Below are 18,961 nucleotides of genomic sequence, written 5' to 3'. Positions count from 1 at the left end.
AAAGGCAAAAGCTTTGATCAGCAGACCAGCTTTCAGTGCACGCATACATAAAGAGTGGAGTGCAGGAGGGCCTCTTTTACATTTTGTGATTAAGACACTTAACTTTTGACAAACTGCGACATCCTATTGACCTAAAAGCATCACAAAGGAAAGATGTTTTTGCAAGTGCTGTGCTAGGATTGCATCATACACGGGCCTTCTCATTGTGTTTTCTTTTGAGATGTATATTCTTCCAGCTATGTAATTGAAATGTAGAATAACAGCTTAGAGCCAGATACACAGCGTGACAACATACAAACTATGAATTGCTGTAACATTTTTGTTGAGGCCCTCATTGATTCAAAGTCCCGCTGAGGCCTCAGAAGTTCCCCATTGTCGCTCATGTTGCTCCTGCAGCCGGCGTAGCTGCACTTTGAGAGTTAGATAATGCTGTTGTCAGTCTGTGACCTCTTCCTCTGTAACAGGCGCTGCTGCGTAAGCCTCTGAGTGTGTGTGTGTGTGTGTGTTACTGTGTGTACATGTGTGTGTATGCATGTGCTTGATGGAGCAGAGCCCCAATGCCGAGCACATCTGCTCCGGACGCCCCTGGCACTGCCATATGGCTGGCAAACACGCCTCCTACTCTTCCTTCACAAAGAGAGTGTTTTTTGCGATGAAAAGAGAAAATGAGTGAACACGAGTGTGTGTGCATGACAGGGGGGAAAAGTGTGCGAGAGGCAGCGTGAGGGAAGGAAGGCAGAAGAGAGTAACAGCTGATGAATAAGGAGCCGCACGTGCTGCCCATTAGGCATAGCGGACAGATCCACTGCACCTTCCAACACACTAATGTTTTAAACACCCCAACACTGCTGCCTTCTTCTGTCCACACCACGTCGAGGTCAAATGCTGATGACGCAAGAGCTCCCTTCTTCGCTGACAGCGTACTCCTTTACCTGTGGTGCTAAATGAGAGGGTGCCATCAGATGAAAACGTTTGACAGTGTTACATTGAACAGGGAGTTTCCTGTTTATAGGTGAAGAGAATCATTCCAGTTTTTTGAAGCTTTTCCAAACCCCCGGTACAACTGCAGCCAAAAACAAGCAAAGTCACCTTTCAACACTGATGTTCCCCCAAACATCTAATCCTCTGAATGTGACATTCAAACACCTCCAGCTGTTAGGACGGTAATTACCTTCTTCATTGTCAACCAAGCCTTTGGTTACCAAGGATTCACTACAGTTACTAGTGCAGTGCCCGTTATGAATCTGCTTGTTTGTAATGGACAGTTTTTTGGGCTTGTGGTGATGCTGGTTGCAGTTTCTCTCTCGCTCTAGAGACCAGCTGCTGGACCCAGTCCGATGATCCTTAGAGCGACTGCTGCACAAAGAGCTGTTTGAAGTTCGGAGACGCTCGACTCAGTGCATAGAGCCCCGAACTGGAGAAACAGTCGTCTTCACGGTTGTTGTGATCACGCTGTTGATCGGAAATATCACATCGATGAGTCCCAGTCAAGCGCCTGTCGCCTGTTCATTAAAACGTTTTTGGTTATTAATTTGAATTTAATGTGTCCAAATCGCTAAATTCAACACTGCAACACTACAAGTGTGTAGCCAATCAGATGAATGGTTCTTAAAATATTCTTTCCACAGACAGACATGTTTTCTTGTATTATTCAGTTTTTTTAAACGTGCATCGAAATTTCACAAACCACTCCTGTAGCCTGCACTGATCCACTGTCTATCCATATCTGTTCTCCATCTACATCCACTCACACAGTGGTGTGTTTGCTAGTTATTACCCATTAGAGGACATGTATCCAAAGGTTTCTGGCTGGCAAATGAAAATAGACATCTGGTGACTCTACATGTACTTGTCCAACTCCATCAGCATCTAACTACATCCTCTGCATACCAAGAGACTGGGGAGCCACGCAGGCAAATGTTCTGTCGACACTGGGAGGGAAAAGTGGGTGAAAGGACATTTCTAAATTCCAGTTCATATTCTGTATTAAACATGTACTAATAAGGTGGTGTCCTCCACCTCCTCAGTCCACCGTGTAAAGCACGCATGTCACACCGTATCACAAACACACTTAAACACACACACAAACACACACACACACACACACACACACGTACACATACACACTAGCAAGTACAATTGAAGCTGCATTTCTGCTTTTAAAAATTTCAAAGGCCGGAGCGAGTAGTCAAGTTTAGGACTGGCTTATATCTGACATGTGTATCTTTTTGAGCATGATGTACAGTATCAGAAGGCACCAGGCTTTAAACTTTAAACTCCTTCCTCCTGCCCTCCTCCTCCTCTCCCACTCCATCTCCTCTTATCTTCTCCAGCCTCCTCCCCCTCCTCTTCTCTTCTCTTCTCTTCTCTTCTCTTCTCTTCTCTTCTCTTCTCTTCTCTTCTCTCCTGCTGCCTGGGGCTTTTCATGAAGGCTGCGTTAATATGTGGAAATCGATACCCTCACTACGTTGGCTGTCGAGGCACAGGTCAGAGACTTGGTGCTAGTGAAGGGGGTCTTGTCTGTGGGAGGGAGGGATGTGGGGTGGGGGGTGGGGGGGGGGGGGGGGGGTTATGTTGCTCTATAAACGCAAACCCATTGATCTTTTCTGCACGTCTCTGTGTGTGAGGGTCCGTTGAGACTCCTCAGGGCCTGACTGACAAGCAGTGAGCTGGTTGTGAGCCTCAGAGGAGGACCATGTGAGCATGTGTGTGCGCGTGCACTGTGTGTGTGTGTCCCTGTGTGTGTGTTAGGGTGGTCATGTATGTCTTGTCTACATACTATATGAGAGCCTTGGTAAATTGCCAGTGGTGGGAGGGGTATTTACTTTAGTAAGGCTAAGAGATGTTCTGATAGCAAAATGCCTCTGATACTGCCGAAAATGCAGAGTTGGGCACCGGCAAGTGTGTGAATCTATAAACCCATCCGATACCACGTCTTTAGCAGTCCTGGGCTAGTTTTTAAATGCTTTGAATTTGCCCCTATATATCGCATACAATAAGTTTAGCTTGTCATTGTTTAATATTTTTTTTTTTTTTCCAACACAACATTACCTATATTACCACAAAACAAACCATTACCTTTTTTTTTTTTTACGATAAAAACACAAACCATTGAAATGCAAACTACTAAGCTCGGGGATAGAGTAAAATTTACTCAAAATCTAATTTACTATCATATCTCCATTTTTCACTTGGTCTATCAACACCAATCAATAAGTGAAGCACTTTTGACTGAAGCTGAAACCAGGGCTCCATGTGGCTCTTTGTTTATGCAGTGACGTCTTGAACCATGGTATCGGAACATCTCTTCATAAAGCTAGGGTTGGTAATCCTGAAAAAGCTAGCAAAGGCAGGCTTCACTTTGAAAAAATACAATCGATACATCCCACCCCCTCCCAACAGCCCTTTTGTCAAAGCTACGCCCCCAAAACACATGAACATGAACTGACTGACAACTGCTAGAAGCCGACTTTTCAGTGACTCGTTCGCCAACTCCTGGCTATCGTCTCTGCTTTAGCGGTGTATGTCTCCAGGGCTGAAGACTCTGGTCATGTGCAGGAAAAGAGCACAGGCAACGTACACAATGATTGGCCATTTCGATCACAGTCCTGCGAGGGCCACAGACACCAGCTTCTTCTCTTAACTTTGTTCAGAGAACTTTATTTATCTATTTATCACAATATGAAGAGGATTTTAACAATCAAGATAAAAAAAGTGTTATAGAAACAACTCAGCGACCTTACTTGTAAGTTTACGACTAAATAAAGCAGTGTAAAATATTCCATAACATATGAAATCCACCCTTCATTGTCCACTGTAAGTAAAAGTGCAGCATTAAAGGCAAAATGCTTTGTAAGACACAGTACTGATTGTGTAGTGGAGCGGCTCCTTCTTCTGATGTAGTCTCTATTACTAATGCATAAATGTTTAAGTATTAGCTGTATGTGTGGCAACTATTTTGTCATTTGATAAATGGCACATTTGTTGGGAAATATGCATCACTAAAGCCCGGTGTCACGGTCCAATGAAAACCATGGATCATCTAAATGTCAACTTTTCATAAGCTGAGACAAACAGCCTCGTTTTCAGCTCTCAAGCACTCTTTTTCCTTTTACTTCAAACGAAGGGGAATTCTTTTCAACCCATAAAGAAACTCTTTATCCCCAAATTTATCTCCAAAATCACCAAATCTGGAAATATGTGGTTTTCATTGAACAGCCGAAATTAAAATGATAAGGGCCCCAAAGAGAGTCCCTTATGTCGTTAAGAGGGAGCCTGTGTCACAGCTTAATTAACCCTGACTGTTGGTTGGATTGATCTTTGGCGATACACCAAGCATGAAATGATCACATGTTTGTACGTATAATTTTAACTCGCAAAATTATTCATAATTACATCCGCCAGAAAAGTCGAGTGGACTGAAAAGCACAACATATTCCTGCATGATGTCATGGACTAGGAATGCAAGGTTGACGGACTGTCACTCACCTTTTCACGCACACAAACACAGACGGCAGCATCTGTTTGATTGCAACACAGTACAGATGTATGTTTTCTACAGCCCAGCCCTCAGAGGCTTACACTAATGTTGGTCTGTTCCGGGGTTAGATATGGGAGCTGTTGAACGTTATCCTTCAATGATCCATCTTTTCAGCTCTGTTTCCCTCTCTCTCCCCCCGCCTCTCGCACTGTATCCCCTGTGTGAAGGAAAATCCATATGAGCTCGACAGCGAGAACGTGGTATTATCAATGGAGCTTAACATCCATCGAAGGGGGTTTAAAAATGCTGAAAGCTCGATGTGTTCGCCTTAATGTTTCACTCAAATCGAGAAACTGGTGTTGTCATCGAAGTGGCAAACTGACGGCTGGGTCAATAGTTGTGAGCGTGTGGTTGGACAGGGGTCACAGTGGCGGCGGGTGTGGCTCTAAATGGACTACCTCTCGGCTGACGACAGTCGTTGTACCTGCTGTGACTCGTTCATTGAGACATCAGTTTTTGGCTGGAAGTCGAGTGAGCATTAATAGCTCACACACACACACTATATCCTCTTTTCTTTGAGGTTCTTTGTTTCAGTCTATCTATTCTCATGTCTTCCTACGAGAACACACCCCTCAATAATCAGTTGGGCTATTCACTGCTCGGGGCTGCACACAGAATGAGGGCATTCATCACATAATTACTGTGGAGGCAGTCACACACTCCATCCGTCTATTCCTGTCTCAAAGAGCCCCGGAGAGAACAGTGAACGCATACGATTCCCAAAAAGATATTATGGGATTCTCGTACCTCTGTCTGAGGAAAGTCAAACGGGAGGAGAAGAATTTTTACGAAGCTTCAAAGTGACATCTTGACTGATTCCGCACATCTACGCCCATCAGGCTGCGCAGTTGAAAGGGGAGGATGCAAGGGAGGCGGATGCTCGCATGATCGAAGAAGGCTGATAAATGTTTAAAACCTCACCAATGCTAAGAAATATCTTGAAAATTAGAACTATTTTCCTCACGGGAGAAGCTACTGTATAAGTGGCAGTTAAGAGAGGCATCGGTTTGAAGTCAGAGGGGCAGAGAGAGCTATAAAGGCAGAGGTTTCTGTAAAGGATACGATGATATAAAGGGAGGGATATAAAAGGTGATGCCTTAATGTAGAGTGATGTACGACGGCAGGGGTGAGCGGGCCGAAGGCTCGCATTGGGAAGAGACTGGAAATCAATGATGTTGTAAAAGACGCAGGAGGGTGAACGTCATGTTCGGCTCTCTGAACGTGAAGGAAGTTGGAGCTGCCTAATAAAATACAGTGATAAGTGGGAGAGGGGTCGAGTGTGTGTGTTGGCAAATATAAATTGTGGATCTTTATGATCCTAAATGGGTCTAATATAGACTTAGAAGAGTATAAATGCATGGAGCTCCTCGGGGTGTAGCCTATAGTCCTGGTGAATCACACTTCACTTATTTTACCGCTGTTCTGTGGAGCCAAGTTCTCATGAAAATGGACTTTTTAAATGAAGTGATTTCAGTTTTGTTATAATCATTTGTCTCAATTTTTGCCTTCAAGTAGAATAACTATAATGTTTATGTTTCAATAAAAAAAATGCAGAATCATCAAATTTAGAGATTTGACAATACATTCATTTAGTTTTATTAGTAAATTATTATTTAATTATTTCCTGGGAAAACTGGGAAAATGTCCCAAAAAAACAACAACAACAAAAACACCCTATCTTGCAAAAAAAAAATCCTGGATCTGCCCCTGATCCGTATCCACAGCAACATTTATTGGGCTCTTCCCTGACCCATATCCTTCCACCAAGGTTGGTGGTAATCCATCAGGTAGTTTTTGAGTAATCCTGCCAACGAACAAACGCAGATGAAAACCTCCTTGGCGGAGCTAATGAGGTAGATGAAGTAAAGGTGGGTGAATAGGAATATGGAATTTTGATAATAAATGGGTTCTCTAGACAAAGGCAGGGAAAGACAGAGGACATTATGGAAAACAGCTGACATTTGAATGGGTGAGAAGTGAAACATGAGCATAAAAAGAGCTGAATTAGGCAGAGGAGAAAGAAGTGAGGTGACACAGTGACATGAACGGGAGGAGAGGAGAGGAGAGGAGAGGAGAGGAGAGGAGAGGAGAGGAGAGGAGAGGAGAGGAGAGGAAAGGAAAGGAGAGGATCTTATCTTGTCTTTGATATTTATTCTATATGTATTCTTATATATTTTTTATCCCTCACCCTTAACTCTCATTTCTTACATAATTTCCTTGTGTAATTTATGAGATTTATTCTATATGTATCTTCATATGTTCTTAGCCCTGCAGCTCCGTTGTATCTTGTACCTGGGTATGTTTTTTTCTGTTGTTTTTTTGTTTTGTTCAAGCTGTTCTAAATAAAGTGCCTCAGTGGAATTGATAAAGTTGTTTTAATTGAATGGATCTAGAGACCTAGCCTCCAAAGAGAGCGTTTACCTCCAGTGACCAGATCCACATGGAGCTTTTTTCTTAAAAATGAAACCTTCACTTTTAAGAAGTTTATTTTTCTATTAAGCCATATTCCACAGTGCCTATAGTCCTATTAGTAAAACTTAAAGTATGCCCACACACAGTGACAGTATGCTCTTTCAATCTCACCGCATGTCTTCTGGCCTACTTGACAAATTTGTGTTTTTAAAAAAATGTCAGCGTCTCATCCGAACATCTCTCACAAAAAACTGACATTTCAGATGTTTGATCCACCCCCCTCCTTAAAGGGCAATAAGTCATGACACAAACGACCCCCTTGGAAGTGAGCTAAATTCACAAATGAATAATTAAGACGTGTATTGATCAAACCATTGACCGAGTGAAGGTGTAATTTCATTATGTTCTGCAGCTGTTAATGGCTTCAGGATAATCTTTGCCAGTTGTTTATCGTTGCCTTTCTCTGCAGACCGGCTCAGACGTCATGGGGTATTTCGCTGTGTGAGAAATCTTGCGCTGGGCCCAGTGAAAGCTTTTTTTCCATCACAGCATCATTTACATTCAAATTAATGCCATCAAAAGCAAAGCTGAATGTTCAATGAGCAGAGGGTGGAAACTGGCTGTCATCACCCTCTTCTCTGGAGAGAGCGGAGGGAAAGAGAGAGAATCAGAAGAGTGGAGAGATAGAGTGACGGTAAAGCACGGTGTGGTGAGAGATAGAGAGTGAGTGCAGCGGTTGGTTTTAGCATTTGAATGAAGTAATTGGAACAAAAGGGAGCTCGCGAACTAATGACGACTGATTCCTTTCGTGTAAAAAATGAAACAATGCCAGTAATACAGTTGCATATCATGTATCCATCACTCATTGATCATAGTTGTTATGCCTGCACCAGAGCAATCATCACTATTGATCCATTTAAATCAATAACATAACTATAAACTCAACCACACACATGCACAACAGCTTTAGAGCAGGACAGAGAGCAGCCCAGCAGCTTGCCTGCAGTGGCATAATTGCATAGCATGTCAAAAACACTGATAAATAAATCAGTGATTACTTCCCTTTGTGAAGTGCTGCAGCCCAATTATTGAATATTCATGTAGGTAAATACATTCATGCAGGCTCGTCTCCTGGGTTTTACAGTTTGCTTTTTTTTTCCTGCGGTTTTGAAAACCACTGTGCAGGGAGGAACACAACAGAAACGCTTTGAAAAGACATGAGTGCTCTTTATGTGCTTATGCATATTTTAAAGGTTCTTACCAAATCGGAACGTTTGTTCTTTCCACATGCGTGAAAATCTGTGGGTATTATTTTGCTTTGTTGACAAAGGGTGATCGATTTGATACAGAACTATGAGCTGATTGCTATAGACAGAGGGGTATTGATCGCTGAGCCCCCTGAGGCAGATATCTGTGTAACGTGACATACACAGTGTCATTTCCCACTCCATTGTCTTCTGTCATATCATATTGGAACTGGGGGGAGGAAATTATGGCACCTTTTTGACCTGTTCTTCCCACACAACTAACACTCTCTCCTCTCGCAGCTTCTCCCTCTCACTCTCTCCTCTAATATCTTGATGGCATGAGAACATTTTTGCTCAATCTCTTATTCGCTCTCTGTCTTGCATTCTCATGCACGAGCATACGTCTGCACGCCACCAGTTTAAGGTATGAGGCGCCACACACACGAGCACAAACGCGCATCTACACAAAAAACACACACAAACATGCACATACACCATTGATGGCAACTTAGCCTGCGTGATTACTGTGACTCTAAGCTGCTTAGGGGTTCTGTCCCATCTGGCTCTGGTGTTTGCAGCATCATTCAACCGGCCCCCACCACCCCCACTACCTCCCCCACCACACACATATATACACACATCGGCCCTTTCCACCAACCTCCTCCTCCTGTTTCATCTCCCTGTCCTCCATTCTCCTCATACAGTGACACACACACACACACACACACACACACACACACACACACACACACACACACACACACACACACACACACACACACACACACACACACACACACACAAGAACAGAGGCGGAGCCAACGGGATGATAATCCTCAATAATCTGGGTTTACCAACTCTAGGTCTCTGCAATGTTTTCTTATGTAATCTAATCATCCGTAGAAACGTGCAGTCATCCTCCGGAGTGAGCTTGTCTGTATGTGTGTTCAAAGAGGAAGCCGGAAGGAATGCCTCCTTGCGCCACCTGGACCATGTGGGAGAAAACATACGCGCACACACACACACACACACACACATACACACACACATGCACAGGCTAAGGTTTCTCACACACAGATATAGATTATGGTGTTATGACACACATATGGAGGTCTGTGCACATATTTGCTTAATCCACAAGCCCCTCACCAAAACACACACACACACACACACACACACACACACACACACACACACACACACACACACACACACACACACACACACACACACACACACACACACACACACACACACACACACAGGCACTTTCACAGGTCACTTTTGAGGACATTACAGAGATTTGCATTAAATTCCTGCACACTAACTGTAACCTGGACCTTTACCCCTAAAGGTTAGAACCCAAACCTTAAAGATTAGAATCCTAACCTTTAAGGTTAGGGTGGATGTGTAGGATTTAGTGGCAGCCAAGTGAATACTGCTTCATCCTGCCATTCCAAGAATTTATGGGAAACCTACGTTAGTGTTTGGATAACATAAAAAGGTTAGAGGACTTTTCTCATGTCTGATTAGTTTGTACAGTGGAAACCGTTACAATATCAAAAATGATCATCACATAATAATTCATACTTTTGTTGTCCCACTTGCTCTCTTCCTCTCTAATGTGAGCCTCTCTCCTCACAACATGTGTGATCAGACACATCTGTAAACTCAGACTGGGTAAAAACAACAGAATTTGTAAACTAAGTCAATGTATGGAGAGCCAGAGCAGATGGTGGGGCGCACTCGGCTTGGCTCAATTTGGTTGGCAGTGTGGGGCACGAATGATAGAGACACAGAGAGGAGCAGTAAATTACTGACAGAGCCACTAAAAACTGTAATAAATGACTTTTTTATGAACCAAACATGTATGAAAAGACCTGATCATTACAACCAAATTATTTAAACAGCATCTTTATCGGGAGGATTCCGTCCCAAGCTGTTTGATCCATAAACGGTTGATCACTATATCCTAATAACTATGAGCGTTTTCCATTGTATATGTATTTATATAGCACTTTGACCACTTAGAGTACAAGTCACCCATTCATGCACAAATTCTTCCAGCTCCTCTAACGCATTTTTGTATACTCAACCCTCTTTTCCAGGCCTATGACACACACACACACACGCGCACACACACACACACACACACACACACACACACACACACACACACACACACACACACACACACACACACACACACACACACACACACACACACACACACACACACACACACACACACACACACACACACACACACACACACACTGAGCGAGTGCAAAGTCTGTAATTTAAAGTTTAGGGCTACATCAGAGAGCGTTCAGACTCCAGCTGCTCTAATAAACCTCCTGCCTCCTGGTGATGGACAAAACACACACACAAATAAACACAACAAACAAACACATGTTCCAACATAACAGCAACAACATATTAGCTTGTGTTGTCGTGTCACGGTACATGAACGTGGGAAACATCATCGCAATGTCCTTCGAACGCTGAACTTTTTGTGACCTTTTGACATGATTGTATCAGTCACGTTAATAGGTCTGAAGATGGAGAGAAACTTAAGGTGGGGCCTGAAGCAAGAGGCTTGTTAATGTTTGTGTGTTAGATTATGCATGAGAAATAAATTTGTTTGTTAAAGATAACTTCACTCACGCATAGAGAATCAAGCATTACCACGCATGTGCTTCATACTTAAGTTAAATACCTTAAGAGAATAGGAGCTGTGCTATATGCTTGTGCGTCAGCATAAGCTTTGAGAGAAGCAGTAAATATTGCATGCGTAATCTCGTTTATTTCAGTGTAAATCAATGTCATTTTGCACTGTGCTCTGCGTTCGACACTCAGAACATTCGGGGGGGAAACAGATTGTGAGGACAATATATAGTTTCATGCTGTAGCCTCAGAACACATGGATAAGAGGGATTAAGTCTATCCATATACTGAATCATGCAACACTGATTCGGCACAGTGCACACGGCCTCGTTGAAGATCGGGGGATGATACAGGAAACATGGGACAAATCCTTAGAATATATGTTTTCATCTGTTGCAGAGAAAGCTCCGCCTCATTGCACAGTGCGCACATTTGTTCCCACTACATCACAACCTTTTAAGGAAATAGAGAGAATAAAAAGGCCACCGTTGGCTCCTCTGACTCTTGAAGAGAGAGTTTATGTGACTCTGTGTCAGATGTGGACCTAAATCAAACATTTATCCGCATTTGCAGCATTGCTTCTCCTCAGCCTGGGCCGACTGGAACATGGCAATCCCTCCAGAGTTAAAGCTCTCTTCGCTTTCACTCCCAAGACCTCCAGAGGATTTCCAGATATGACTATCAGGTTCTATTTCACTGAGTATTCTTGAGTATTCTCGTGTTTTTCTCTTATCTCTTTTTCAAGTGGCGCCTGAGTTTTGGCAACAAACAGAATCAATAAAGATAAAACATCAGATAATAAAACCTTAACATTTCAAAGGGGAATCACTTCCCTTCTTTTGCAGTAGCCATGTGATCCTCCTACGTGTGTGACAATATTGTGAGAAACATAACTGCTGTTACAAGGCTCATTTACAGGGATGCCCGACTGTATTAGGTATCACCATAAAACCTGCTTTTAAAAACGTTTCTTATGCCTCTGCTGTGTACTTTTATGCTTCTTTTATGGTTACGTGGCGTTACATTTCCTGTGCATATGGCAGAAGTTAAACACCAGTCAATCAAATCTGCAGGTGCAAGTGCAGGCACAAGCCAATCACGTAACACTAATGCGAAAGCAGAGCAAGAGGCAGCAGGCTAACCCAGTGTGTGTTCACCTGATTGTGTACTTTAGTTCCAGAGTACTTATTAATATTGCATTGCTAGCTAGCACGGCACGTTATTATGTGTTTCCCGAGCATGAGACTGTGATTTGTTGTCGTGATGACAATTGCACCAAAAACCAGGCATCGGGAATACCCCCCGCCCGAGCGTTAAGGCAACGCGTGCATGTGAGACAATGTGAAAAATCAGAAACAGAAAAAGGAAGGTTCCACTCCAAACTTTAAATGCCAAGCAGAGTCCATCCCTAGAAAAGGTGAATAAATTCCAAGCTTTATTACTAATGAATAAGCTCGGAAATAAATTGAAAACAAAACCCGAAAGAGGAGGAGAAAGATGATGACCTTCCACTACCGTGTGTGTGTGTGTGTGTGTGTGTGTGTGTGTGTGTGTGTGTGTGTGTGTGTGTGTGTGTGTGTGTGTGTGTGTGAGAGAGAGAGATGGAGAAAGAGAGAAAAGGAGTCAGGGAGGAAAAAAGAGTGAATTAGTGACAGAGGAACGAGGGAGAGAGATGAGGCACCCATCATGCTCACAGAGGCTCACATTATGAATGATTCATGGGTTCATCTTTAACGATATTTGAAGAACGTTCGATTCCTCAAATGGATCGCTTCACACCCCGCTTCCCCAGCAGAGAGTGATGTCTCAGCTTGATATTTCTCATGAGGGGTGAAGAGGCATGCATATCTATCTTATCACATCCATATTTTAATATATGTTCAATTCGCACATTTTTCCAGACACATATTGCTCAGGACTCTATAAGCTAATTTGATCGCTAACATTTGAATACATGCGGGGAGAGAAAATGTCATATGGGGCCCTCGATGAAAATATTTGCATAGACTCATTTTGAATATGATGACATTAGATTATAAGGGAATGAGGAAGAATGATCGTGGGGGGTTGCTGTGTGAGTTATGCTGGTGTAAGATAATGTACTCGCATTGAACAAAGTGCAGGATTCATTGTGAGGGGAAGACACGGGCTGGTAGGGACACACACTGCCCTGGCTGTTATATTGTATGTTCATTATAGTGTTACCAATGAATCAAACCAGGACAGCATGTGTTTTGAGGGCCAATATGATCACCATTCACAACTCTCCACTGAGGGAGGGTAGAGTCTGGGAACCTTCAGTATAATACGAGTACAGTTGAAGCACATGTATTGTGTTTTTTTTGTACCAGCAAGTGATGCAAATGGTACCAACGTGCAACTCTGCCTCACTGTTGTCTCATTTCGATTCACATTAGTCCCTTGTGGGGGCTACGGCTAATGAGGTCATGATTACTGAGCTGTCTGCGTGCTAAACGATTAACAAATAATGAGGGAACCAATCAGTCAAGGTACCACAGGCCTCCTTCACCTGTAACATACAGACTTGCGTGGGGGTGTCAGAGAGAAATCTACTTGCGCGGAACATGCCGCTGTTCTCTTGGCTGCCACCGCGATCAATTTAATGGGCCTCCATATGGTGCTGTGGAATCAATGAGGGATCGTTGCGGATTCTTCACAGCACTCAATGTTGCTTGGGAGCTGCAGAGTTTAAATTTAAACTGGAATTCCACTGAGACGTCTCAGACGAAACGGTGACTATATATGTACAATAACTTCAGCCCCCCCCCACCTTCTCCTTCTCCTAAAGCCCTTTATCGGAGGGTCAGAGAGAGAAAAAAAAAGGGGGAGAACACTGAGAGCTGTGACCCATATCTGTACCACAGAACTGTCACAGGCTGGGAAATGAATGGGTGACCTTGGATGAATCTCATACCCACGTCTTGTCTTGGGGATAGTCCTAGAAAGTGTTGGCTCTCGGCCTGGCCAAGGAGATGATGGTAGGGACAGAGGTGCTGCAGAGGATGAGGGGGGGGGAAAGGGAGGGACCACAATGCCAAAAAGACAAACTAATTTTCATCTCCCTCCCAGCGTATTTTATGTTTAGGTTCTGAGGCTGGCTCCTTCTGGCAAAGCCGGTGAATCATACACTCAGGTAATCCGCCTGCACAATGGAAGCAGAAATTGTCACTTTAATATGTTTATAGCAGGAGTAGTGGCTCAGGGAGCAGTCCATATCATACAGATGTGACAGATGTGCCTCTCTGCTGTTGCACCAATATATCGGCTTGTACTATAATGTGTTCCACATGATAAAGATAATGGAAAACAATGTTTGGCATAAAGGGATAGAAAATCATGCATGCCGTGTCTAATATGGTCCATAATACAGTTACAGGGTTACAACAGCAGGGAGCAGTCATCCAACAACAGTAGTAGTGAAGAGTACACCATCACCTAATCTTGTGCCTGTGATAGAAAGTAGAACAAAGAAAAGAAATAAAGAAAAACTTAGATGTTCCGTCCTCTGGAGCTCGTCCTCTAGGAAATCCTCTCTCTTCTCGCTTAGATTAACAAGACAGGAAGGTTTTTTTGGTTATCCTGTTGTGTTTAATAGAGACGGGGTTGCCTCAGGGGCGGACAGGCAAGTTTAGAATATCAATTAGTATCAACCAATTCTTTGAAAATCTGCTTGGGGCAGAGTTTTTTTTTTTTCATTTAAGCTGCATTAAAGATAAAAAGCAGTATTGGGGGTTGGGGAGCATGGGGTATATAGCACTGTATATTACTGTATCTCTGCAGTACTAAGGGGTGTCTGAAAGCAATATGGTCTATGTGAATGAAAATAACAGGCCCTTTTTTCCAGGTTGCATTAAGGGCACTTTAGTCATGGACCTCTACTTATAAAGTGCGTTAAAGTCCAAACACACAATTGACTAATGTTGTTCTTCATATGCTTAGATTCCTCACCTTTACATTTTTTAATAAAAATCACAGCAAAATAGACAACTACAGTAGGTCTGCTCTGATGCCAACCTGCGTGTCTGGGGAAGCAGTTGGCTGTTGTGTAACAAAAAACAACAAATGTGCAAGAAAATCTGTGGATTTGAAGCCAAGACGGCAACAACAAGAAGGATCGCCATTTGAGTGAGAGTGAAACTCATCGTGACTGACTGGACTTTGTAACCTGCTCATCACAGCAAATGTAAGCGTGTGATCCTACATGATATCAGCTGTAGCTTCTGTGGGAGGCGAGTTAAAACAGTCTCTTATAAAGTTAAGAGACTTCCAAAGACAAATCCTCTAACCCAATTAATGGCGAAGAAGACAGAGAGGCCTCACAAAGTGCTGCAGAGAGAGACGCATTTGTCCTGGGGACAGACAGGGGGGATGATCAGCACATGATGCAGCCCTATTTGACAAGGTTACGGCTCGTAAACTCAGAGATACACACACAAAGACACACACTCATACAAGCAAACTTGTGCGCACACTGACACACAAACACACACACACACACATTTCTCCTGGGTGATATTTCACGTCAGATATTTCACAAGACAAACAACTCTCCAAAAAAATGAAAAATGAACAGCTTCCATTATTTAAAATACAATGTGATACAACAAAGCTGTTTTCTGCTACATTTTGCCACCATTGAAAAGAAGCAGGAAGATATGACAGGTACATTTTCACCTTGTTATAAAAAGACAAAGCACGTGAGGCAGGGCCTATCACTCGGCACAAAAGTAAAAGCCTGTAAAACAAACAGTGTCAAGTCCATTCATCTATTTGTTTAATGTCCCACCAGACATTAGACGGCAAAACCTGATAAGAGGGAGGGAGGGAAAGACGTGGCGGGGAGATTGTTAACAAACTTGCCATCTAAAAATACAAACTGACAGTCAGTTCCACTTTGCAGCTATCTCCCCCATCACACACTCACTTTCACACTTGAATCCCAGAGAGGCTGCATTTCTGCCATAAGCCTATCCGAGGATCGTTTTCAGCCCAGCGGAGGCTTAAATCATACACGGCTTCTAACACACCCCACGATAGCTCCTAGGACGAATCATAAACACCTGGCTATGATAACAGCGGGTCAGATTCAAGGCCAAGTATGGAGACATGAGAGGTCTGTCCAGAGAGGAGCACTTACATACTGTAAGGGGGTAGAGGCAGGGCTACGGTGTCCAAGCCATTATATGATCAACATAGGAACATGTAGGAACACACAGACCAGGGGTTCTTATTCTTAGTTATTTTGTTAATTTCATTTGGATGCTGTCTGCACTCATTTAAAATGGGATGTGTATACTTGTATATTCTAGGCCTTTCAATTCCCAATCCACTTTTTGTCCCAATGTCTCAATATTTGATCATCAACCCCATGAAATGATAGAAGACCCGACGTATGTTTACTTCCACCATGGAGGTTATGATTTGTCTGTGTTGTGTGTGTTTGTTAGATTTTTTGTTCGAAGAATTGGACTGGACAGATTCCCCCGGAACCTAGTGGAGTAAGTGTCAGGGAAGAACCCATACAATTTTTGAGAAATAATATAGACAATGATTTTAAAAATCAGTCATATGTAGGGGAATGATATCAAATGTTTTGGCCACAGCGGCTGTGTGTGTGCAGCAGGTGACAGCTGGGTCACTGATCTGCTGCGTCTCCCATGCGACTCTTGTTCACACAGGGAGCGAGCCTGCTGCAGAGCTGCAGAGCTGCTACGCGACGACGGTATGACGACGAGTATGTACTCAACTAAATGCCAGAACTCTACAGTATGAAGCCGAGCATCATCCAACAATAATAACAATAAAAACCCTGTTAAAACGCATGAATGGATTCAGTCAACACTCAACGCAATAATTACTTTGAAACAAGTGCAGGAAGTGACAGGTATCACAGCGACTGGCTCTGGAGGAGCCAGGCGTCTCACGCAGGCAGTGTGGGCGCTCTGACCTGATGGGCGCCGAAATAAAAAAGCAAGATGTTCTGTGACGCACACGCAGCCAATGTGGCCCAGGAGTGAGAGTGTGTGATTTGGTGCAGCTTGATTGAGTTTGGATGACTGTCGGGCCTCGTGTTCTCTGAGTGCCATTCTAGTTTCAACTGTCTTTCATCTGAATGTAGCTGTGATTAGACACAGTTTGCAGGTCTGACCCAGAGTTGCCAGAATTAATATTAAGTCTCTGGGTGGGCGTTAACGTAGAGAAGCTGGTTTCAGTGTGAGTGACTTCGGCGGCTGATTCAGTGTCTGAATATAGAGACGGTGTAATTTCCATCCAATCCTTGAGATTTCACACTGGCGCCTGTGAAAAATCACACTTAAAGGGGCTCCAGTAAGCAGGGGCTTGATTGGCTGTGACGTGACATGCATAACATCAGCTAACTCTATTTAAAACACACGGCAGTAGAGCTCACAAACACAGACGCACAACATATTCACAGACACATACACACGATGACACACCGATTATACACAATTACTTTACACACACACACACACACACACACACATACGTGGGGAGACCACACCGGATCTACGCATCTAGATGCAGTGAGGAAAGCAGTTAAGAGGCACCAGCAAATCATGCAAATAGGTTTACTCGCACCTATTGCAGCCAGGGAGCAGCTTGTGCGCGTGAAGTCGGTTAGAACGGAGCAGTAATGAGCAAGTCAAATTCGGTCATAAATCACAATGAACACGTAGAGCAAGCAAAACAATGAGAACGCATTACCAAGGCTATTATCCTCTCACTGTTGAGACCCATGGTACGAGTCGAGATGTTCACATATGTGCACGGGGGCCCCGTCACTTGTAAGACGTTTAGACACTGTAGGTCTAAGCTCTCGTCACTTGTCAGTCACCCTGACGGCTCGTTAAACCGCCCGAAGCTTGATTACTGCTGAGTTATTACATTCCCCTTTGATTAATTGTATTCAAGTGCACTCATGCTTTGGCCTGAGCTCAAAACGATCGCAGTGGAAATAGATTTTGAATTGCAGCGTGAAGAGTAATGACTCAAGATTGGTATATATATTCAGTGTAATCCGGCAAGTAATGACATACTTGTACGTAATGTTGTGTGGATTTTTTTGGACTAGTAAGAGAGCTATTTATGCATTCAAGGTTCACTCTAAGCTGATTAACAAGCGCAGTGATCGCTGGTGAAGACTAATTATTTTGGCCCATTAGTTCCTGCAGCTCGTTAGGCGAGCGCATGAAGAATGTGTCCTCTGGTGTTGTTGTTTTGCCCATTAAAGGACATTTAGAAAACAAATTTACTGAAATGGGAGATCTGTATATGGTGCTTGATTTTGTTTTACCATCTACACTATGTTTTATGAGAAGAAATTGCCGTTACCATGTAATCAGTGAAGCACGCAGGATGTCCCAAAGTAACGGTATGCCACTGGAAATGTTATTCAAGGGAGAGATCAGCATTGAATGATAAGAGGTGCATTCCCAGGCCCTGTGGTGCAGTATCAATAAGTATCAGTAACAATCTTTAGAGATATCAGATAATGGACATGGCTTATACTGTCTAATTACAGCTGGACCACCAGGGAAGCTAGATGTAACATATGGCTGCCGTGATCATAATATGCACCAAAATTAGGAGCGGGGATCACCTTGACACATAATGGCTGACACAAGTGCAATTTCCTGGTAGGGTGCTGGCGGCCGGTATCTGTGTATCACTCAATCTCACAACAAGCACCCGCTCTGAGTGTCCCAGCCCACCTTGGGATTGAGATGCAGACGGAGACTTCTCGACATGTGAATCCGGCAACATAAAAAGGCGTCTGGAAGACGGTTCCAAATTAGCACGGACCAAAGACTGACAGACAGACGGATCCGGCCTGAGCTCGGCATTTCAACATGACAAAGATGAAACCGTACACTGTTTCTTGGAATAGCCACCACACTTAATGGCACCGGCAACCTGATCCCCTACTCACTTTCACTGGGGTCAAAGAAGCCTCTCTCACCTTCTCTCTTTCTTTCTCACACTCACACGTACGCAGAGTACACAGATAAGTTAGTTTATATGGCTCGGCCCGGTGCGTAAAACTCTCAAAATA

The 18,961-nt window shown here is 43.4% G+C and overlaps 1 protein-coding gene across 3 annotated transcripts in view; it reads right to left on the bottom strand.

Moving 5' to 3' along the window:
• igsf11 (immunoglobulin superfamily member 11) overlaps window positions 1–18,961 on the bottom strand; it is a 107,298-nt gene that overhangs the window by 30,648 nt on the left and 57,689 nt on the right. The window contains exon 3 of one of the 3 annotated variants that reach the window (XM_034604180.1): window positions 4,582–4,697. The exons of 1 other annotated variant lie outside the window; for it this stretch is intronic. The gene's annotated coding sequence lies outside the window, so the exon portion shown is untranslated. Of the gene's footprint in view, window positions 1–4,488; window positions 4,508–4,581; window positions 4,698–18,961 lie in introns of those variants that run through there. One more of the 3 variants, XM_034604181.1, reaches the window with a different exon arrangement.

Source organism: Hippoglossus hippoglossus, chromosome 13 (genome assembly GCF_009819705.1).
Source record: "Hippoglossus hippoglossus isolate fHipHip1 chromosome 13, fHipHip1.pri, whole genome shotgun sequence".
Lineage (NCBI taxonomy): Eukaryota > Metazoa > Chordata > Actinopteri > Pleuronectiformes > Pleuronectidae > Hippoglossus > Hippoglossus hippoglossus.
The sequence above is the reverse complement of the archived record's forward strand: the minus strand, read 5'-3'. Positions and strand labels throughout refer to the sequence as shown.